This window comes from Rattus rattus, chromosome 4 (genome assembly GCF_011064425.1).
Source record: "Rattus rattus isolate New Zealand chromosome 4, Rrattus_CSIRO_v1, whole genome shotgun sequence".
NCBI classification, from domain to species: Eukaryota; Metazoa; Chordata; class Mammalia; order Rodentia; family Muridae; genus Rattus; species Rattus rattus.
The window spans coordinates 56,917,523-56,943,230 of NC_046157.1; positions in this window are offsets into that span (position 1 = coordinate 56,917,523).

Here is a 25,708-nt window from a genome sequence, read left to right on the forward strand (position 1 = left end):
AAGTATGCTTCATGGCACATAGTGTCAAAAGGAAGAGTGTCCTTTGGCTAGGATCCTGACTTTAACAAGTACTTTCCTCAGTTTTCATCAAGGGGTGTTTCCATTACTATCTTGAATGTCTGGATATTGCACCATATAGATCCTACTATTTTGACTCTAATTCAGCATCGGGCTTTCCATCTCTTATCTTAAGCTGATTTTTTTTCTTTTTGCACTGTGGTATTAATAATTTTCACTATTAGTTAATATTTAATGCCAGTCTGAGGACATAAATATTGGCCTCTGGTGTTAATGACTAGGATAAATTATTCAGCTTTCCACTGTACAATAAAAATCGATTTTCATGTTGGTGTCAAGAAACAGATTGAGTGACCATAATTTAATCATGTCACTACAGGGGATTACAGTTTGCAGCTGTCATTATTCAGGGACTTAATTTGATGGTTGGTATTCTTTATGATTAATGCCTGTACCATGTTGGATTCTACTCGAGTTATGTGAATACCCAAAGGAAACTTAATATTCTATTAAGGTCAATCTTCTGGAAGTAAGCTTCAAGTTTAAACTCTGCTAATGTATTCTATCTCTCGCATCTCTATGTATCTGATTTTTAAGAACACCTGCTACTATAGGAAATGACTACATGAATTTGAAATGGTAATAACTCATATGCAGAAAAATATCCTGGAACTGAACATATGAAGCTATGGGTGAAAGGGATAGATAGTACTGTATTAAGTGAGATTGGAACAATACTAATGTGTGATCGGAAGAACTGGTTCTGTACAGGAGGAGAGAATATTTGAGTGTAAATGATGGATAAGGAACTCATGGTATCCTACTCGGTCCTATTTATAACATCCACACTGATGGATCTGGATGGAATGAGGCAGTGGGTACTGTTCATGATAATGGCAATTAGGTTTGAAAGACAAGGCCATTAATTGAGGGACTTCCGGCTGGAAACAGGTATGGTAGGCCAAAAGCAGAAACACAAAAACTATGAAAATGGATTTGAAATAGGCATCAGAGGTAGACCGACCACTCAGGACCCGTCTGAAGCATCAAGGTTAGTATTGCATTCTATACCCCACAGCAAGGAAGTCACATGAGGAGAGGTTATAGATGGGCTTGCTAGAGTTGCTCTTATCCACCACTTCCCTTTCTCTTTGCCTTTGTGTCATAGGACTTTGAGAAAAGCAACCTGAAGAATATTTCCAGATCTCTTTGTCTATTGGCTGGAGACTATTTCCAAAGTGAACATGAGGGATAAGTTAGAAATGGAAGCAAAGGTCACATACAGAACAGGTTGGACCCAGGGCTTGAGGCCCATGTGTGCTTAGTAAATTGGGTCAGCTCTAGAGTGTATCTGTACTCACCCCACTGTGCTCAAATGTAAATTAGCCTTCGATAAAATTAAGGCAGGCTCTAGATAAATCAGACTTAAGAAGATAAAGTTTCATTAAAAAAATTGAATCCTAGAGCATGTGCAAAGCTACTGTGTCTCACCACTCTCAGGTGTATTAGCTCATCCTTTCTTAGTTCCTCATTTAGACATTTTTCTTATCTCTAGTACCATCGTCTTTGTGGCCCTTTGGCATCTTCCTAATTCTTCATCGCAGCCAGCTCTCTTCTTTCACATCATTCAAAACCCACACACCCCAACACAGGCTCTGCCTTTACAGACATTTACTATGGCAGTGAGAACCTACTCCCGCCACCCCTTGCAAATCATTCCTTGCCTCAAGTACTCACTTGCAAGGATGATGTAAGTATAACATCCAACCATTTCCATTCTCTAACTGTATGAGAGCAAAAAAGTTTCTAGAAGTCGCTGCCCTGGATCTATCATGACCAATAACAGCAACAGCACTCCAGTCACCCACTCAACGGCAACAGAGCTTTCTTTCTGGAATCACATCACCCGTTAGTCTAGCCTCCCTTCTCTGGCTATCTCTGAGTCAAGAAATCTGTAATCTCCTTTGAGGTACGTGCTAATGAACCTTTCAAAATGAGCATTTGTGGAATAAACAAATGAATTGGTGGATTGTATTATCACCTTTTCCCTAAATCTTTTTCTCAAGTTCACAAGATTGGGGTTTAGATATTAGTATTTCGAAGGAAAAGTGACTTTCCTAATATGCTGAAATGAGTTACCCTCCATGACGGTTTGTATTGATTGCCAGTTTGACAGGCTCTAGAGTCACTGTAGTGGTTAAGAAGCTACAGAGTAGTTAAGAGTGCTTTCTATGCAAGCCTGAGGAACTGTGCTTGGACTCTCAGAACACATGTAAAATAGACGAACATGAACAGCACACTCTTGTAACTCCAGGTCTGTGTGATGGCTCAGGTAAGAAAATTGTTCAGGCTTGCTGGCCAGTCAGGTTCGCTGAAAAGGCAAGCTCCAGGTTGAATGTGATACCCTATGTCAAGAAAATAGGGCAGAGAATGATAAAGCAGGAAATCTGACATCTCCCTCGGGCCTCTGACTATAGACAAGGATAAACAGGGACACGCAAACAGTGTGTGTGCACACATGCATGCAATAGAATCATCTTGAAGAGAAATCTCTGGGCATGTCTGTGTTTCTTGATTAAGTTAGTTGAGGAAGGAAGACCCATCCTAAATGTACTGAACCTCATTCTCCTGGCTGGTGCTTGGACTGCATAAAGTGGAAAAGGCTAATGGAGCATGAGCCTTCATCCATCTGTGCTTCTTGACACTGGATCGCCATGAGCAGCTTCCTCCAGGTCCTGCCACCATGACTCCCTTAATGATGTACCCTGGAACTAGGAGCCAAATTAAACCCTTTCTCCCTTAATTTGTTTCTTTTGTTGTTGTTGTTGTTGTTGTCTTGTTCCCTATATGCAACCAGAGCAATGAGAAAAATAACTAACTCTCTAAAATTACTGTGGGAGATATAGCTTGAGATCTACAGGCCCACAGAAACCACCCTGTCTGCTTCTCTCTCATGTTCTTCATCATAGTTGTCAGATAAAATGGAAACTCTGTTTGGGAGGGACTATTATATTTTTAGATGATGTTAATCTCACTTCACAACAAAAGTTTGTATGTGATGCTGTAAATAACGAAATAGCATAAAAGAACTAGACCGCCCACAGGGGGTCACCTCTTCTCTATTTAAGGAGTAAATGAAAGAGAATATTTTACCCTGCAAAATCTACTAAATGTGGACATAGAAAATAGGCTAGAGAAATGTTAAATCTGCTCAGATTTCTAATGTTACCTACTGTCTTCAAAACTGTTCAACCACCTGTCTTCTAAAGATTTATGTGTGTCTTTCCAGCTCCACAAATCCTGCGAAACCATGATGTTGCTTAGTAACTTCCCAAGACTGCCTGGTTTGACCATGACTGCATAGGTCATGCCCTACCTTTTAGTTTCCTATTGGCTTGAAGATAGTCCTTCACATACCAATTAAGATTCCCTGTAATTGTCCAATTACTGAAATTGGAGACTAGGCCTGGTTATGTTTCAAAACCTTTTTATAGCATTATTGTGTTTCACTTTCATCCCGACAGAATTCCATCATAAATTTTGTGTGAATTCACATCTCCCAGCTAAACCTCCATGTACACTGCTATGGTGACTGATCCTCATTACGGACATGGAAGAAACACCTGTGCACATCGGTGAGACATTTCCCACAAGGTTTACTGAAGTAAGAAAACCCACCCTAAGTGTGGGTGGCACCATGCTATGGGCCGAAGTCCTGGACTGGATAAAAAGAAATCAGCTGAAATAACACAGACAACTAGCCATCCCACCCTCCTTTCTCTGCTCCTTCCCTATCATGATGGCCTTGCACCCCAAACTCTGAGTCAAAATAAAACTTTTCATCTGTTGCATTCATTAGACAAAGCAGAGAATGCCAGCAGGAAATAGTACGAGCTTCTGAAAACATCAAAGACTGTTCCTAGTGACACACCTTCTCCAACAAGGCTGCGATTTCTAATTCCCAAGCAATTCCACAAACTGGGATGCACGCATTCAAATGTACGAGCCATGGGGGGAGGGGACTCTTTAAAACCACCATACTTAGCTTGTTCCATGGGTTCCGAGTCTGAATTCCAAACCTCTTGATTGCAAAGCAAGTGTTCTTTACCACTAAGCTTTCTCTTCAGCCCTCTACTGCCTTTAGTTAAATAACAATTATTGGTAGCATCCATATTTGGACTAGAGGAAGACTGCCGCATCTCTGAACCTCACCCAGTAAAAGCATTGTCATTCTCATGGACCTCAGGCATTGGAGTTCTTAGCATGGTCATGCTTACAATACACATTCACTTAAACTGTTCAATACATAGCCTCAAGGAAAAGCCACGATCATTTCTGAATCTGTCTTTAATATAAGTCAACCTTATAATTTACTTCTACCCCATGGCTCCAGCTGCATATGTAGCAGAAGATGGCTTGTTGGGCACCAATGGGAGGAGAAGCCCTTGGTCTGGCCAAGGCTCCACCCCCTGGTGTAAGGGAATGTCAGGGTGGGGAGGTAGAAAGGGTAAGTGGATGGGTGGGTGAACACCCTCATAGAAGAAGAGGGAGGGAGGATGGAATAGGAGATCTATGGGTTGGAAACTGGGAAAGGGGATTTTATTTACATTTGAAAAGTAAATAAAAATTATAAAAAAGAAAAAATAGTCTCAATTAAAAATTTTCCAATATATAAAAAGCATAGGTTTTCCTTGTCTTGATGATCATCTGTTTTATTGTCATTTTCAGTGGGTTTAGAACTCTTTTCCATTCTGAAAATTTTTGTTTCATAAACTTTGCATCTCTGAGATTAGGTACACTTATGTATGCACATGTGTATGTGTATTTATGTGTATGTTTATGTATATGATATATATGTATATTTTAATCATATTTTCTGATTGAATCATTAAAAAATTACTTCTATAAGAGAAAAAAAGTGGATCTGACCATGTGATTCATCAATCTTTGGAACTACTTTGAAGGAGGAATGTGAAAGGGTTTCGTGGGAAGAGAGAAAAAGTGTCTATGCACTTCAGTTGTTCTGATGACAGACCAAAATCCAATGTAGTGGATTGTGAGTGAATTTCTTGGAATCTCTTATCAAGAGTATGGGCAACAGGTTACTTCTAACACAAGTGACTACTAAAAAGCCCAACGAGGACAGGTGACAACTCGAAAAAACTGCTTTCCTGAAACTCTCTGCTCTGCACAAGCTGCAGGCAGCCTGACAGTTAAGAGTGTCTCTCACCTGGGGACCTCTTCCCAGGAGTCAAAACTATTTATGCAATCTTGGGGAGGGACTTGTAAATCTTGTATGTTTTAGGATCTTATAGGTTTCATTCAACTCATGAGCCTTAAAAGTACTCCCTCCAAAATGCTTCCATTCGGAATTTCCAGTCTTAACAAGCCTCACTCTGGGAGATAATGGTAAAATTTGGAGAACATTGCAAAAACAGAAATCAATAAGCTGTAGGATCCCAAGAATGCTGCAAGCAGAATTGAAGATCCTGTGACTGCTAATGATACTAGCACTGTTAAAGAGAAACCTCTAGCTCTATATCCAGACAGTGGGAAAGGTTATACCTATCAAAGGCTCCAATTGATAAAAATGAAAATTCATTTGAAAGAAGGCAAAATCAAGAAGTCCTCCACAGAATTATTATTATTATTGTTGTTGTTGTTGTTGTTATTATTATTCCAAAATTACTTCTTTGGGAAGTGTCTTGAGGTACAAAAAGATTGCTTCCACTGTGGTTAATGGAGTCCAGTTCTGTATCAAACTGTTGGCAGAAGTAGGTGGTACCATCAGTGTGATATTGGGTTTGTAGGCATGAAAACAGAAAGAGTAAGGAAGGATGAAAGCTTGCTGCATAGTTTCAGAAAGGTACTGAGGCCAGTCAATCTATGGTAGACTCACAGGACAACTATGAAGAGTTGTCTTCAAGCCAACTCTGAAACAACTGCAGGAAGTTGAAGGTAAAACTGACTGAAGTTACCATGGAAAGCCCAAGATGTTGTAGATGCCAAGACCATGGGACTTCCATCAAGGATACTGAAAACAAGGAGTCAAACTAGCTCCAGGCAGAGGCTTGTGGGCTTTGTGTGTCTGAAAGGGTTGGGCTAACCAAAAGAGTTGAAGCCTAGTTGATCCCACCAAGAGCTCTAGATGCTAATCATGGAATTTGAGGATTTTGTGTTTATCATGCTGAGTATCGTCTTGCGCTGGCCAATCCTTGCTTGCTATGCCTACATCCATCTCTTTTGAAATGGGAAAGCTTACTTCATGCCATTGGATATTAAAAGTATGTAACTTGTATTTTTTATTATTATTTTAGGGAAACTCACAGTAAAGAGATTACATTAAGTTTCAGAAAAGACTTGACACTTTTGAACAGTGTTTGCACTGTTAAAAACTGTGGGGACTTTTGGAGACAAACTTTGTATATTTTGCATTGTGAAATGGACATGAGACTTTATGACCCAGTGGTGGAAGATGGAAGGCAGTGATTTGAAAGTGATGTGTTTGGGGATTGACAGGGGAGAGGGACTTGAGAAGTTCAATGTTCATTGTCAACTTAGGAGCAGAAAATTATCTAGGAGACAAGCCTCTGGGCATATGCATAAGAGTATTTCTAATAAGGTTTAATTGAAATGGGAAGACCCACCTTGAATGTTGGCAGCATCATTCCACATGGAAGGTTCCCAGAGAAGATAAAAGAAAGCAAATGGAGTGCAAGCATTCTTCTGTTCGCTTCCTGGCTAGTTTCAATGTGAATAACCATTTAACTCTCCTGCTGCCATGGTTTTTCTATCGTGATTGGGAACCCTCAAAGTGTGAGCACAGAAAAACCTTTCCTAAAATTGCTTTTCTTAAGTATTGATAAGAGTAACAAGAAAAATAGCTAATATAAACACACTTGATTTTACAACTCTGATTCCTAATTCCTAATTCACTTTTTCTATTTTATAACAATTACTGTTGCTTACGATAGTCAAGCATTAGTAACTAAACAATGAGCCCCCCAAAATTGGTGTCAGATATTAATCATATTCATATTGCAGAATCTTGCCAGGGGAAAAAACATACGATCAGATTAATAAGAAAATAAGAAATATTTGAGTGAAAATAAAATGTTATTGAAGCTACTAAATTTGTGTGAATATTTGTGGAAAAGGTGGCTATTGAGTTTTTCCTCCAAGAAAGTGACTGGCACTGAGCTCATGCTGATGTCATCACTTGAGAGGCTGAAGTGGGAGGGAGTCCATAGTACCAGGCTAGGATGAGCTCCAAAGTTAGTCTCAGACACCAACAGAGAACAAAATAAAACCAATAAAGTAAATATAGCAAAATTATGTTGGAGGAATTACAAGCCCCCTGCCAAAATGTTACTTTATCAGAGAAGAATCTGATCCAACAATCCCTTCCAATAAAACCATGACTTGAGCCTTCTTCTACATTATTCTTCACTCATAGCTATGAGCTGGGAGAATTAAGAACAGGAAACAGTGTAGAACCTACAGTAAATTATAGGAAAGGGTTACATGAAAATACCCTTTTTTATGTGCAGCAACAATAATAATAGAAGAGAGGTTAGTGCTATTCAATCTTGTTATTCCACTATGATTGTAAATTCACTGAGTATTGATGATTGATTTATTAATAAGTGCTAAGACATCTTGACCAAAATAATTATTTTGAAAAATGTGCCAAAAATCATCTCATGGATAATGAATTTGTAGTTAAATTTTTAAAAACCAGGTATTGGTATGTTCTAATATAAAGTCTAACAAAAAGAGAAAATCTTTAAAGAGCCCAAAATCAGTTGAGAGAGCAGTTATGTTCTATAAAGCTTGGGAGAGAAGCTTGGTAAAATATTGTGATACATTAAAATCAAGACATTTCAAAATATACTCATCATACTGATCTCATAGTCTCCAAAGAAAATTTAAATTGTAATATTTTAGAGTTTAAGTGAATATAAGCAATTTTCACAAAAATTATATATTCAATTGACATGTATTAATTTAAAGCTAAGAAATCTTTAGAAGTATGACGCAAGGGAAGGAAAGGATATGATTATTTGACTATTAAACAGGATAGATCATTCATAAGAAACACTTGTAGAGAATATCTAAATAATACACTCTCCTGTAAGCCATAGTGAGATATTTCAGCATACCAGATTCTGAGGAAGAATCTTAATATATTTAACACAAAAGTAATCATGCCCAACCCCACAGAAATTTACTGTATACAGACACATCTTCTAATGGAATTGTTCATGTTAAAGAAAAGGGTCATTTTAAGCCAGAAAGACTTTATTTCACAAAATCAGATTTTTCAGAGAAAGGTTGTGAGGTCTTGGGATACACAGTCCAAAGAGAAAACTATCCTTTAGCCTTAAGAGGTTTGGGTAGTATATTTTGGCTATCTTGTGAGAGGTTCATATATTTTTTTGCATGTATCCGTGTACATGTAGTATGCATATGTGCTTTGCATGTTGTATATGTGCATGTTTACAAATGCATGAGCATATGAATGTTCATACATGTTGTAGTAAATATTAAAAACATAACTCACCAACCCACGCTATTGCACGCTCCAGCGGCCCCATGGCATCTGTGGGGTATTTTCATCTCAATCAGCAAACGTCACCACCTGATTCATTAAGTCCCCAATCTCCATCCCACGGCTGTGGCCAGCTACTCTCTGAGCCCAGCAGCACCTGCCTTCTTGCGACTCTCTAACTGCGGGCTCTGCTCACGTTCCCAGCGTCGTCCCCCTGTGATTATAGTCACAACTTCCAGTAACCCATCAAAATCAAAACTCGATAAGCTTTAATTTATCAATCAGATTTATATCAGTAAATCCTCACCCTGCCAAAATTGTCCACACAATAAACTTTCAATATTGATATAATCTGTCCACCTAGATACAACAAATTATCCTATAAAGATCTGTCCCTTATGAAATATTCATAACTACCTGTGGCCCTTTAAGGCCACATAGATCTAGGTCATCCTTCTCCTCCTCCATCTTGGTTCTTCTTCTTCTTCCTCCTCTTTCCCTCCTCTCTCCAAAGCTCTTTGCCTGCCTTACTTTCTCATTGCCCAATCACAGCCCTTGTCTTATCTTGTGCCTGCTCTCCCCTGCATATAGATAACAATCCTCACAAACATGTTGTTCTAGTTTGCTTTTTGTTGCTGTGATCATCACCATGACCAAAAGCAACTTAGGGGGAAAAGATTTATTTCTAGAATATACTCCCAGATCACAATTCATCGCTGAAAGCAGTCAAAGCAGGAACGAAAATAAAACCCATGGAAGAACACTGACTTACTCAATAGCTTACACTCGGTTATAATTCCTATACAACCCAGGCTTACCTGCTAGAGATTGTACCACCCGTAGTGGGTTCAACCCTCCTGCAACCTTCATAAATCAAGACAATCTCTCACAAACATGGTTATAAGCCTACCTGATTGGGGGAAATCTTTGATTAGGGTTCCATCTTCCCAGGTGACTCTAGGTTACATCATGTTGACAATAAAAATTAGGACATACATTAAGAACAGAAGTTTATATCTATAAGTCTTCCTCAATCACTCTCCACATTATTAATTGACAGAAGGTTTCTTAGTTGAACCCAGAGCTGGCCCATAATCAACTTGTCTCTGCCTTCTGAGTGTTTAAATGACAATCAGGCTGTTATACCCACCCATCATCGATGCTGGCGCTGGGGCTTCAAACTGCAGTCCTTGGGTTTGCACAGTACCTCTAAGACTTTAGTCTTTCCATATTCTTTTTATAGTCTGCAATCAGGGTGATCTGGGGCAATTAAATCCCTAGATATATGCAAATATTTGTAAAATAAAGTCTATTTTGGGAATCCACCCACACCATTACATAGCAGAGCTGTGCCTTGCTTGCCCACCCACACTGGGTGAAAGTAGACCAGCTTTACTGGGTTTGTCATTTAAATGCTAATATCTTCTGGAAACACCCTCTCAGATACAACCAGAAACAAGCTATCTGTGTTTCAACCCAGGCAAGGAGATACTAAAAATTAGCCATCACAGTCTGATGAGCAAAGCCAGGCACAATAGTTCAAGCGTTGGGCCAACTGTAGGCACTTCAAATGCTGAGGTCACAAGCTATTGGGGTACATAAAGAGACACTGCTCAAAACAGAACAAAATAAGAAATGGAACAACAACAAAAGCCTAGCCTGTCAACCAAATCATTGTGGGGTAGGGGGTGCCTCACCTCCAGACTTATTCTCCTGCCTTGCATCTCTTTTCAGAATCAATCATGAAGATACTGGAAACGTAGTAAGGTCTCTCTTTTCTTCTGATACAGCTGTTGTCAACTCAACTGAATGGCTATCTTTGCTTCACTATTTCCTTAGGGTTGAATCTAACGGTGATTTGGTTAGACACCTTCCCTCACAGTGAGGGTTACTATTGATTGTCATCTTGACAGTGGCTAGAGTCACATAGGAGACTAACCTCTGAGGATGACTGAGTCAATGTATAGATTAGATTAAGCGAGATGGAAAGATCTACTCTAAATGTTGACAGCGCTATTCAATAGGCTAGGGCTCCAGGGTTGAATCCAAGAAGAAAGTGAGCAGAGCACCAGCGTTCAACATCCAACTCCCTCTGCTTCCTGATTGTGTGCGCCGCATGACCAGTTGCCCAATGCTACTTCCTTATAGTCTCGCTGCCTGGATGAACTGTACCCTCAAACTGTGAGAATCACTTCCTTCCCTAAGTCACTTTTCTTGGGTTATTTTATCACAGCATGGACAGTCTCTAACACACTTAGTTCATTCCTTTTCCCACTCTGGTAACATTTCCTGAAGCCAGAGAATTCAGAAAAAGGAGGCTTGTGGGGCAGCTTAATGACAGACTGAGAAACAGCCCACTGATGGCTTCATATCGCTCCATCTGCCTTGCGCTACATTACAGAAGTAAATTTTAGTCTTTAACCCCTCAAAAATGGAGCTGGAAATGGGGTTAAGGAAAAAAGTGGGGGTTGTTTGTCTTTCACCCTTCATTTTCCCCACTAATGTGCTTTTCAAAATGGAAAATACAGGAAAAATTAACTCTATGTCTATTGTTAGTAAACAGCCCTAATTTAGAACAATGGTGGCATTCATATTCCAACTTTAACGCCAATTCAGAGCGTTCTATTTGGTACTTATGGACTACACTGTATTACTACAATTTATTATTATCTTATTTGATTCCTATCATGGCCTACTGTAGAAATGAAGACAAATATTTTTATTTCTACTTATAATTCAGCAGTTTAACTTCTCAAGTTTTTAATAGGATGAAATTAGAGACTAGTGCTAAGGCCCTTGAAATATTTATTCAAGAATTATTATTATTTGGAAAAATGGCCCATGAATCCTAGTTTATTGTCTCAAGAGAAAATAATAGTCAGCTTATTAAGCTTCAAACACAATGCATTTTATAAATAGACATTTGTCTATTTAAAATTTAACACCTTTCACTAAATACGGCCTTAGAGATTTATCTTTCTAACGTGAGACAACATCAACAATGAAGCCATGCAGATGGCAAGCATACTTTTTTGGAGGATTATATAAGGCGTTATGAAAATACCATCATATGTAATTATAGACATCTTTTAAAATACATAAAGGATTTCAGGAAAGAGGTTCTAAGAAATCCATTGCAGCAAGGCTTGCAGTCTGTGCTAATAGTAGAATCAAAACTTGAAGAACTTGAACAGGGAAGGTCAGAAAGAAAGTATGAGGGGCCAAGGGGATAGTGAAGAGAACAGAAGGTTATATACTCTTTGGACCTTTTCTAACCTCCTATATTTAAAGAGAATCTAGCCTTGAACTCAATAAGGTCTGAAAGGGATGGTTGAAAAGTTTATCAGTTCAACCTGCAATGAATACCAGAAAACCCAATATGACTGTTTAAGGAATTTTATCTTTATCACATAGAAAAATCAGAAAGAAGTTCTAGATCTGGGATTGCTGGAATTACAATCTTTGTGTTAGCGATTCTGCTGCAGTTAATGAGCAAGCATTATTCTCAAGGCCACAAAGTGGCTGTTCGTCAGTCTACACTCTGCCATGTGGCTACTTTGAACACCAAGGGAATTGGTGACTCAAATACTGGTCTTTGAGACATCTGTAGGACAGAAAGGTATGGCAGAAGTTGCTGTAGAGTGAACCCCCACATGCCTGCTACATTGTGTTAGACTCAAGGTCTTTCTAGAAAAGAATAAATCTGTAACAAATCCTGAAAAAATGGGCTGAGAAATGATGAAACAATAGGACATGGAAGCCCACCATGAAAATTGTGTAGGGTGGATGTTGTTTTTCTCCTTGGCAATGTAAAATGCCGTCAAATAAAATGGACCCGAGTAATTTTCAAAGCCAGAAAAACCAACAAATACACCGAGGTATACATTAAATGCTTGAGAAATGTGTATTGGGTAACAGTATGATCACTGCTCCTTCTGTGAAAGGCCATGTATATTTAAGTCAAGCCTTTCATTTTGCAGAGTTGCTCATGTTTGAGGCACAGTCTTAGTTCAACAAATAGACCGAAGGGGTAAAAGCTTGATAGTGATCACCCCCACCCCCCAACCCCATGCTGATCACTAGAATTAAGCCTGAAACCTGTTCTTACAGGAGTCATTAGCTTTGTGACAGATAAGGAGAAGCATATTATCTGCTTGTTTTACTCCATGACAGAACATTTCTAGAAGGTACTTGGCCACACACCCTCCATTATCTGCATACCAGTTTACATTTAATCGCTTGTGGAACAAAGGAAACTGTCATTTCATAGTATATCAAATATAAAGTTGAGGCTTTTGTGGTGAGCTGGGCAAACGTAGTTGTTTCTGAGACAGACACCTCACCTGAATGACCACACATGAGCTGCTGAAAATGAAGGTAAGCAAAACAGTGCATGAGAGAGATGCACTCTTTTCACAGAAAGCAAAACTTACAGTTCTGACTTCAGTAATAATCTGGACAAGATGAAAGACTTTTTTCTAAAATAAATAAAAAAATAAGTAAGTAAAGTAGAAACTGTAAGGATATCATATGATTTAGCTCCCCCCCCCAAAAAAAATGTCCAGTAGTGACTATATAACATTTTTTCATTTTCAGGGAATCATTGTCCTTAAAATAAAAAGATTTTTAAATACTATTCAGGAATACATAATGATGTGATTTAATTAATTTGCACTTCTGGGATGTAGCTTAAAATTTCACAGGCACAGAGAAAAAGAAGTGCAATGTCCCTAGGACAATTCTGTGTGCGAGGAAGGGTCCCCATAACCACCATCCCGCCTGTTAGGCTTCCAGACATCATGGTAGGGGACAAGCAATTAATAGAAGGATAGGATCAGACATTAACTAGAGCATTAGACCTGTGCCAGGAAGATCCAGCCTGGACCTTCGTCATCCAGCCAAGTGCCGAATACTAATGGCAGTGTCTTTGAAGGTTTGGCATTATTATGAGACATAATAATATGGGCAGGAGTTACTCTGCAGAAAATCTGGCATATCACAAGAAGAGGCTTCCCTCCAGGGTGTTTTTAGACTAGCTGGAAAACCGGCACATCAGCTTGCTTTCCTTTTCCACGGAGGTTCTCAGGGAAAACTCCCAACTCTAAATGGCAGCCGTGATTTTTGCCACCTTCCTACTGGGAATTCTCAATATTCTTGTTTGTATTTTGCAAGTGTTTTCAGCTTCCATGGGGGGAAAAGTGTTGCAAAATTACTATTATTATCTAACTCCTGTTTTCACCAGTATGAAATTCTCTGCAAGTGTTATTCATAGTTCCTGTAAAAGCCAAACACGGAATGTTACCTTGGAGTGTTAATGAACCCTTAAAAAAAATCACCCAGAATTGCTTTTGTGGTGAAGTAAAGGCAAAACAAAAGACCATTTAGAAGGAGAATCAGAATGAACATACTTGTCAATTTTGAAACCCTTTAAATGTCTCCCAAGATATTCTTGAGAAATAAATTATTAATAAATTATTAACTTAACTCATTTCTTTAGGAATAAGTGTCCATCCAAAGCTGACCCAACTCTAGTGTACCCTCTCATGCACTAAATAAGAGTAAAGGCAGCACTGGTCTCCAAAGAGAACCCAGATGTTAACACCAAAGTGTACTGTCAGCTGCAATCCACTTCCCCTTCACTTACCCACACATGTGGATGTGTTTCATTACAGTATTTATAATTTCAGGTGTTCAGAAACAATTACTGGATTAAGATTTTGTCATGGCTGATTCTTTACCTACCAATGCTTAACACAGTATGTGTGACTCAAGGCAGATGTTCAGTACACACTGAAATATGACTCTTTGCAATAACTTGTGAGTCCTGGCATTTCATAAAGATAATAAAGCTCTTATGATTGAAATGGGTGAGGTTTCTGCCTTGTATTGTAAAAGAATAACTTTCTTCTGTTTCTCCCTTAGCGAACGCCACAAATTCATTCCAGTTTCTATTTAGTTCTCATCTCCCACAAGGTTTCCAAAACTACTTTTTTCCCTCCATCTTTATTAAATTGGGTATTTCTTATTTACATTTCAATTCAAAATAACTTTTTAAATGAGTACCGTCCCCTCAGCCTTTTCTGCTCTCCAATTAGCTCATTTGAGTTACTCCTCTAAATGACCCTTCTTTTTCTTCTAGAGGGTAAATATGCTGTATTGAAACACAATCCTCTTCCTGCTTCACCACTGCATCTAATATCCACATTATCTAAACTTGACTATCCATTGGCAAGGCAGAAGTTGTCAAGTCAAGCCAGAGAAATCAAAATAAAAATCTCTAGAACAGAAAGTCTAAGCATCGCCCTCTCACAGTTTAAGGATTTAATAAGCATAATTTAATGTGTGAACAATTCTAACTATAATTTGCAGAAAAGTTTGAGAATTGCTTACCTACAACCCACACATGTTATCAAGTGAGTGAATAAGGAAGTGACTATAGGTAATAAGAAGATGACTATAACTCAATACTCATTGCTAAGGGTCTAATTTTGACCTGAGAGTTGTCTCTTTACTCAGTTCAGCTTTAACTCGAATGATGAGTTTTGATTGAAGCATCATTCCTTAACCACCACCGATAAGGCTTCTCACAATAGGTCAGAACCAGATGACTTGCCTAGTAGGTTCATTGGCATTATGGAACCAAAGTAAAAGGAGCTCCAGGCATATCAAAGGAGAAGCAACACTGTGCGTGACAAATGGATGCTGTGATAAGAGAACCTGTGAGCACTTGCCATATTCTGCCTTTGAAAAACAGGAGATACCAGCTTCTGAGACAAGACACACACACATGACACACACTCAAGACACAGGACCGTGGTAGCATGAAATTTTTCTAAATTTTTCTTGAAACCAATTATTTTCCTCTGCCTTCTCTCAATCAATAATTTCCCTCTGCAGCTTCCAGAGGACAAAATTTTCATGATGATTATATCTTGCCTTTCAACGAGTTTCTTGGTCAGATGGACTTATGGCTGTATTACACACTCTGCTTCAGCAAGTAACAGAGAAAGCTTCGAAAATGATGCAAACTCTCATGATATAAAAGATGGTCAGATGCACATTGCAGTACTCCATATTCTCCCATTCAGCCAGAGAACAACCAAAGCAGAAGATTGCTTAGCAGTATCTATTTAATGGAAGGCAACAAGTCTTTTCTTTAAATACCTTTCTCCTCAATCCTCACTACCACTGCCTGGTACTAGGCCATGCAGGGGTTATAAAAGGTCGGACACTTCTTGTAAGTTCCAGTGGAGCCCAGAAAGGAGTGTTAGATCCCTAAGGCTTGAACTACAAGGTTGTGACCAGCAGGACATGGGTACAGGCATCCAAACTCAAGTCTTCTGGAAGTGTAGCACATGTTTTTAACCACTGAGCTATCTCTTCAGAAATCTGAACTTTAATTTTTTTAGGATTACAATATAGTTATATAATTTCTCTCTTCCCTTTCCTTCCTTCAAACCCTCCAATCATCCGTCTGACCTGTATGTACTTTTTCAAATTCATAGCCTCTTCTCCTCTTTTTTCTTGTCTTACACACACACACACACACACACACACACACACACATTCTCTCTCTCTCTCTCTCTCTCTCTCTCTCTCTCTCTCTCTCTCTCTCTCTCTCCTAAAATATATAAATACAACCAGCTCACTTATCATGTTACCTGTATATGTGTTTTAGGGCGTATTGGATAACCAGTGAGTGTGCTCATTCCTGGGAAGATGAATCCTCTGGCTCTCAGCACTCTTTAGTTGCCTGTAGTTCTTTGCCTAGGGTCAGGCTTCCTGGGCTTTCCCCGCTTCTGTGTTACCATGTTCATTGGTATCATCTTTATTCAGATCTGAAACTTCATGGGTGTCGCTTTTGACATTTCTAGAAAACACAATCTCACAGCAAATTCTTGTTCCTCTGGCTCTTATAATCTTCCTTCTTCCTCTTCTGCAATGACTCAAAGCCTTTGGGTCAGAGACTGTGTTATAGATGTGTCAATGGAGACTGGGCTCTACAACTCTGCACTTTGATTGGTGGTGGCTTTCTGTAATGGTCTTTGCTGGTTACTAAGGGAAGCTTCTTTGACTACCATGTATGGAAATAAGGACACATGTTTAAAATATAGCTAAAGACTATGCTGGCTTAGTAAGGCAGCAGTTGTACATTCTCCTCCAAGATCAATATGGATTTGACAAGGATTATTTTATTCAATTCTCAAATCCTTGAAATGCTCCAAGAAACCAGTAAGTAAAATACATGGTGAAACAAATATTTCTTCAGAGTGGATACAAATGTGAATCATGCTTTGAGTTAAACATTACAAACTAAACAATTTATTTCCATAAGAAGAATGATTTGATTCTAGATAACATTCCTGTTTCAGATGTTGTTTTGCACTGTGTCTGCTGAAAGAGTAACCAGGCATTGAAGCACTGCTTTTTCTTAAATTATATAATAACTGACACATACTGTGGAGAGGAAATCTTGTTTCTTTGTCATCATTTCCTCCTTCACTCAGATTATTATTTACCACATCATTCTTCCGCCATGTGAATCCATAATGTTGCTATTTCCCAAAGGATAACTGATCACACTGAAATAATGATAGGTAATCTTCTATTTCTATAGATGATGCATGGCATCTTAGGGTTTTATTGCTGTGAAGACACGTCATGACCAAGGCAGCTCTTATAAGGGCAAATATTTAATTGAGGCTTACAGCTTCAGAAGTACAGTTCATTATCATCGTGGCAGGGAACATGGCAGCATTCTGCATCTTGATCCAAAGGCAGGAGCAGAAGACTTATTTCCTCAGGCAGCCAGGAGAAAGAAGGCTCTTTCTTCCACACTGGACTGAGTTTGAGCATAGGACTTCAAAGCCCACCCCACAATGATATACTTCCTCCAACAAGGCCACACCTTCTCCAACAAGGCCACACCTCCTAATAGTAGCACTTCCCATGTGCTAAGCATATTCAAACCACCACACATGGTGAACAAAGAGACCAAGTGAATCTGGCTTTGTAGATAGGATATTAGAAACTTTTATCCAGGCTAAAACAAATGAGTTGATATGAGATCAACGCAACAGTAATTGTTTCATAAAACTATGAATAAAATGCTATTAACTGGATGGTTTAGCAGAGGTTTTCAACCTGTGGTCATGACCCCACAGAAGTAACATATCCTACATCCTGCATATTATATACTTATATGATGATTCATGACAGTAGCAAAGTTACAGTTATAAAATAGCAACGCAATGAATATTCTAGTAAGAGCACCAGTGTCAGGGGAAGCCCTGGGTCCTGTTAAGACTGAACCCCCAGTGAACTAGACTGTTGGGGGGAGGGCGGTAATGGGGGGAGGGTTGGGAGGGGAACACCCATAAGGAAGGGGAGGGGGGAGGGGAATGTTTGCCCGGAAACCGGGAAAGGGAATAACACTTGAAATGTATATAAGAAATACTCAAGTTAATAAAAAAAAAGTTAAAAAAAATAGCAACGAAATAATTTTACAGTTGGGGGTCATGACGAAATGAGAAGACATATTGAAGGGTCCAGCGTTAAGAAAGTTGAGAACCACTGTTTTAGGACAAACTTAACCTATCAAAGATTCAAAGGGTGAAGTTAAAAGTCAAGGTATTGGCAGGACTCCAGGATTCTACAAGCTTCTGGTGGCTGCTGGCAGTCCTGATGCTCCTTGGATTATCACATTATTGTTCCAGTCTCTCCATCAACACATGATTGTCTCCTCTGAATCTGTTTTGTCTGCTTCACATATTGACTTTATCATTAGTACTAGGGACCACCATGTCACTCTGAAACCATTATTTCTTTTATTTATACCACCTTCAGGGTTACATTGTCATGTTTTCTACCCCAATATCCATCAACCACCCCTCCCCCTGGTATAAGAATGAAGGACAATATGTAGGTAGAGAAGAAGGTGTTAGCTTCAAATTATTCTTTTATATTATTAAGGCATTATGCTTTCAAGAAAATCTCTTGCTCTATTTTCCCACTTAAAAGAAGGCAGCCATTTTGTGCATTTCATTGTGAGTGACAGTGGCAAACCATGTCCATGTGTGCTCTCATGTTACAACAAAGGCAAAGAGTGTCAAAAACAATGGGTGTGTATTAGTTACTCCTCTGTGACTGTGATAAAATGCCATGACCAAGGCAACTTAAAAGAAAGTTCCTTTGCGCTAACAGTTCTAGGAACAGAGTTCAAGATGGCAGAGAAAGCGCAGCAGCAGGAAACTGAGAAATCAGAATCTCAACCGCAAACATGAAACAGAAGCAGAGAGTGAACTGGAAGCTCAGTGAGGCTATGAGCTATTAAAACCCACGCGTGGTGATGGACTCCCTCCAGCAAGGTCGAGTACTTGATGGTTTCACAACCTTCCTAAATAGTCCCACCAACCAAGAGTAAATTATTCAGATATGTGAATCTATGGAAGACATTTCTCTTCAACCCACTGCAGAGAATGAGGTTAGGTTCCCATGCTTGGCATTCGCTCTTGCTAATGTAGGTATACTGGCAAGGTATCTGATAGGAAGGAGGGAATATTATCATTCTCACTGCTACGTTGTCTTTGCAAATTGAGTATTCCCCCTCATAGCCTTTCCTTGTTTCTATGTAAATAATAATGTTGTCATAGTAACTGGCCTAACTAGGAGACTCCACACAGGTACTCTTTTCTCTGTATTTCCTTATACTTCCTTTCCTCACTCACATTTACTCAATAGACAAAAGATTCTGCCTTATCTAGTCACCTATCAACAGAAGTAAGAGATAGAGGACTATATAAGAAATAAAACCATATTGAAAGTACAGCAAAATCCAGACTGTGGCTTATATCTATAGAACTGATGATTCTATTTTTTTTTTCAAGAAAATAAAACAGAAGGCGTCCTGGAATTTAGAGGAAATACTAGCCTCTTAGATTTCAATTCAAATGAACTGAATGGTAATTTTAAAACTCTGTGAAAAGCTGGGGAGATATGAACATTGGCAAGATATCTGAAATGAAATATCATTCTTGTGCTGACAGTTCTCTGATACTATTCCATTTTAAGAGTCTTGCACTGAGATACAATGAGATGACATAATGTCTAGCAATTACTCCCAAATATTCTACAAGTGGGAATGGATAAAGACATGGTCACGCGGGGTTGGGGATTTAGCTCAGCGGTAGAGCGCTTGCCTAGCGAGCGCAAGGCCCTGGGTTCGGTCCCCAGCTCCGAAAAAAAAAAAAAAACCAAAAGACATGGTCACGTATTCATGGTCATGTATTCATGAACACTGAAGTTGGATTATGAGCATCTGAGTTTATTTGTTCAATATCTCCCTTCTATTCATTCTCTTCAACATATATACAATAAAATTCTCATTGAAAATTATTAGACTTTGATAGAGCTATGCTCTACTATATCATGACATAAACTAAAAACTAAACTTCCATTTAGAATAATCTTCTAGGATTCTTTTAGGGACACATAATTATCAAATAACAAATTATCTTAACATATGACAGTCCCTCAAATAGATTTTGAATTAGGTACTATAGTCCTCTGTTTCAATAGTCTATTGTGTTTAAGTAAATTTCCCTTTCCTATCTATTCATTCTATGAATATATTTCATAATTTACTATATCCAAGGACAGTTCTGGGTCCCAAGGAGACAACAATGAACTATGTAGTCCTTGTCCTAAGCAAGCTTACAAACTATAGGGTAACAATATGAAACAAATAGATGATAACTGGATTTGTGATAAGTGTTATAAAGTGACAAGCACCAGATGCAATAAAAATGTATCACAAGGCCATTTGATTTCTTCTCAATATCAGTGATGCACACCCAGGAGATCTCAGAGCAAAGAATCTCTGAGTCGTACCTTCAGTAAGAATGGGAAACCAGGGTAGAGTTTTGAAAACATACTACATCGTGACCCATTCTTCACACTTACAAACAACGCAAGTTGAGCAGTGGGAATCAGAAGCTAAGCACATGGTCTCTCTTTGGTGTAGACAGCCTGGACTCTACAGTTTGAGTCTTGCTCCTCACTTGCTTTGGTACCCTCAATGTCCCCATCTGTAAGACAGCAAGACCAGGTTCTCCTCTGAGCATTACTTAGGATGACCCATAGCAAGTGCTCTGAAAACAGTGCCTACTTTTAACTCAAGAAAAGATAAGAACTTGAACCACCACAAAAAAATTCCAAGAGTTTGACTAATGATAAAATAAAAACTACATTTCCTTCCCATTAACTATACTTCTTTTGAAAAATCAATAGTTGACTTCTGAAAGTCCATAAAACTATAACCAATCTTTCAAAAGGAAAAGAACGAAGTTTTAAAGAGATGATAAATGAGAAACATTGCCAGGTTGAAAGGCTAATAACACTTCTGAAGACGCTCCCTTCTGTTCACCGGCTATGTACACTGCTTATTAACAAGCGCATCAAAGCCTCTGAAGCACATGCATCAAAGTATTCACCCCCGGCATCCTCTTCCAACTTCACAAACAGCTTCTATCTTGCCAAAGCCATGGTAGCCAGCAGAGTAGGCTGTGTTACAGGTTAACCTGTGCAATGTGGCTCCTCCTTAAGTATCTCACCTTGTATAATTTAGACATTTTCTGATTTTCATAAACACTCTAATTTTTATTCATTAACACCGTAAAAGAGGGTGGGGCAAGCTTCTGAACCTTTCCTCAACAATTTTAGCGTCTGTGAACTTTGTGATAACATAAAGAAATACTTCCAATTATTTCTTTCAATATTCCATTTGTTGAGATATAGCTCCATGTTAAAACACTTGTCTGTCACAATGAGACTTTGGGTTTTTTTACAGTCCATAGCACTGTAAAAAATGAGAAATTGACAAATATGAAATTGTCCTAATAATAGCGATGTTCAGAAGTCGATTTCTTTTCTTGCTGTATGATACTTTTTAGTGTTAGTGCATTCAGTCTAAACAACAATGACTAAGTGCTTTTCTCACAGCAGCTTGTCTTGCTATACTACGACAACATCAATTTCAGCACAGGCTCCTTGGAGAGGAAAGAACACTGTTCCAGGAAGTGGCAGTTGACTTGAAGGCTCGAGTGGCAACTGATGGCATGGTTTCTATCACCCTTTAACTGATGATGAGACTCTTTCCTGCTCCATCTTCCATAAAATAAAGGAAATGAACTAGAGTGAAGGTTACAAAGTTGGCATCTCTAGACAGAGCTTTGCTGCAAAACAAGTTTATATCTTATGCATTTTGCAAAAATGCAAATGAGAAAGAAAGGACATTAAAGGACATTAACTTTCCAGTGAATGATAATGCCTAGCCTTCTCTTCAGTGTTTTCTGTTTAATTGTTGGATTCTATTTTATAACAGTTTTAGATTTTTTGAGCAGAAAAGTTGATCATATAGCAAAATCCCCCATGTTCTACATTTTATATTAATTTGATAGATGCATGATTATTTTTTAGGATGCATGATTATTAACTAAAGTTTCTCTTCCCCTGTCTCATACCTAGTGGACTCTTTGTGTTTCAGATTCCCATCCATGTTCCCACAATGCATTTATTCCTCAGATTGCTTTAGACTTCTATGAGATATGACAGTTTCTCAAACTTTTCCTTGGTTTTGATGGCCTTAACAATTTTGAATGCAGGTGAAGTATTTGATAGAATGTTCATCTTTTGGAATGCAATGTTTTCCTTATAAATATACTGGCAGTGTGAGCTCTAGAGAGGTAGATCATAGAGATAAAATGCCAATACTATTGGACCCAAGGTACATACTCTGCACACAATTTATGGCTGTGGATTTGCTCTCCATCACCTGGCTCAGATATCATGTCAGGCTCCTGTAGTGGAAGCTGACTTTTTCTTCAGCCTTGTCTACTTTAGAAAGAATCCAGTATGTGCAAATCATATTTAAGGAGTATGAATGGTCTAGTTCCTTAACAGTGCGGTATCTCAGTAAATAATCTGAAACTTTTCTTCATAGAATTGGTGCTTCTTTGTTGTGACTTAGTAATTTAGTCAATGACTCATTTATACATGTTTAGATCCACAGATATTTATTTTATACTTTCAGATATAATTTGAAAACACTTGATTTTATTGTTCCAATTGTTCTAGCTTTTGCTATTTAGAATTCTTTCGGTTGGCACACCTTCCATGGGCTTCAGCACATTCCATCAGTGTAGCACTTGTTTTGTCTGCTTGTTTAATGCTTTCTCTTTTTCCCAGCCTGAGAAGATGCTTTGACTCCATGCTTTGTATTTCTTGCTCCTGTCAGAAGGAGCTATTTCTCTCAGAGCCCTGGTTGCTGTCATTGATGAGTAATTTGAGGAACTAAAATCTATGTGGTGTTGATACTAGAGGGCTACTTCTATCAGAATCATCATCCATTCAAAATTCTTCTTTCTTTTACCCCCAGTCAGATCACATATTTGGTTACTGTGCTGGCCACTGAAGAGGCTGAATTTTCCTTGCTCAAGATCTAGATTACCCCCTACACATCTTTCCCACTAGACCAGCCTTGTTGGGATCTGTCAACAGAAATAGGTCTACTCACTGTAGTACATTGAAATACAAGAAATGATGGTGGAAACTGTGACGTCAATCTTTAAATGAGCTCTCTCTATTAATACACACCTCCCTAGTTCATTTCTTGCTTTAATTTGAATATTGTGATTGTTTGTTTTATTTTTAATGTGAGCTTGCCACAACTTAGAATCACCTGAGAACAAACTGGGCATCGATCAAGGAATTGTCTAGATCAAGTTGGGCCATTGGCATATCTGTGGGGGATAGTCTTAATGTAGGAATTAATGAAAGAAAGCCCAATGCATTATGGGTAGTGATTTGGGTAGGCTGGGCCCTGAATTTTGTAAGCATGGGAGTGGGGACTGTGGGAGAAGCAGCAAGCAGGCCCCATGGATGCCTTTATTTCTCTCTGACTTTGATGATGGGTATGGAGAAGTGTTTACACTCCTGCCTACACTGTCCCTCAATGATGGACTGTAACCTAGGAATGTAAGCTCAATAAGACCTTTCTTCCCCAAAGATGCTTAGGCTAGGGCATTTTATCACAACTACAGAACTGAAGTGTGTATATATGTGCACCTGTATGCCTCTGTGTGTGTGTGTGTGTGTGTGTGTGTGTGTGTGCGTGCGTTATATCTGCCTCTTTTCTACAGAAGTCAGCAATATAACATTCCCCAACCCTGTCACTATTGACCTCCTTTCACTCCGTGTTGTTCTTTCTTGTGAAGGATTTGTGCTACATAAGATATGCATTTATTATGACAACTAACCAGTGAATACCAGTAACCTCAAGGCCTTCTTCTAGTTCTGATAAGTAGTGATGTCTCCGGACAGTCTCAAATGTTCTCTGGAGGCAAAGTCACCTTGAATTGAGATTCACTGTCCTAGTGTGAAAAGTTGAAATTTTAGAACCTGTTCCCAGACCCTCTGTAATAAACATGCTTCTCAAAGTGAATATGCTTGAAAAACACAGACTATATGGCATTGAGGATTATTTGAAACAAGCCTCACTGCCTGCCTGCCTCTATTTCAAAGTTCAGCTTTCATATATTACTTTGGCCAATGACTGTAAGGATTCTAGATGTGAGAAGTCCATTTTCTTTATCCTGGTACATATCATACAAAACCTTTTCCTCCAATCTCTTTGCATAGTCCTCTAGCTCATCTCTTTGTCCATCTATAAAGTCTTCACAATCATGTGAGCACACGACTGTTGATGAACATACCTAGATATGGCTGTAACATATAATAGTTGACTCCCTGATGCTTTTTAAGTTCTCTATGTTAAGGAAATCACAATGCATAAAAAGTTTTTTTAATTAACAATCATTGAGAACAAGGACAAATCAAGCTGAAATTCTCTTAGCCAAGTTAACAATATCAACTTGAACGATGCCATACGCTTTCATAGTTCTGGGTCTTTGTTCAGAAGTTCTTAAAGAACAATTTGAAAAGAATCCCCCCAATTGATTTTTAAGCTTTCCTGATATTTTTATACTGTGATTATGGGATTATAGGGCAGAGGAACAAAGGACTGAAGAGAGATGGGAAATCTTACTTTATTCTCTGGCTTTGCATTTTATCTACACACACAGTAGGCAGTTTGCTGAGGCCATTATCCTCTGCACCTGAAACTCCCATGTACAGGTGCTAGCAGTACCTCTGTCGCCCTCTGCCCTACTTTAAAAACACTTGTCCTCAACTCAAGATGTGGCAAGTACAAGGTGAAATCTCACTGCTCTGATTTTCATAAGTGTGATATAGACAACCTGCCATGGTGTGTCTAAACAAAACACCTTTCAACAAGTCAGCCCACACTGGATGTTCATGCTGTACATCTGGAAAGAGGTCTTTCATTTTTATTACCAATTAAAGTTATATAAATCTTAGACTGCTGTTGGTCCTTGTTCGAAAGAACACAATCAAAATAGAGAGAAACAGTGACTGTAGCGATTATGCTTAGGCCTGGTCCTGTCTTCAATAACATGTCTCAGTCTGGTCTATTATTGTTCATGATTATCTATTTCCTTTCTGAGAGTGGACCGATATCCTTCCTGTGGCTGCACTCACAGTACCTCCCAGTGGGAAGAGATACGTCCCTCATCCCTTGACATCATGTGATTTAACTGGTATAATATGGGAAAAATAAAGGTCTCCATCCGAGAAGAAACTATAGACCATGACTTGCTTCTGTGATTACTTTTCTCAAATCCCTCAAGACTGAGATGGGGCTACTTCTTCACAAAGGGCCCTCATTCGCCTGGAAAAAGAAAATCTGTGTTACTAGACAACCACAAAAGCTCCCAATAGTTCTCTCTGTGACCTTCTCTCTATGTCTCTCTACCCACCTCCCTCCCTCTAGTCCTTCTTCCCTCTCTTTCTTCTCCCTCTTCTTGAATATTTTCCACTGTGTTTCTATGCCTGTACCTGGAAGTATTCTAGCTGTCTAATGACTAATATATGTCCTTTATTCCATTGCTGAAGCACACAATCAAGCAACACATTGACAAAGCAAATTATCAAAGTCAACATGTGTGAACAACTGTACCAGTTCATTAGCCTATCCCAAAAGTGGCAAATTCAATGTGTAATAAA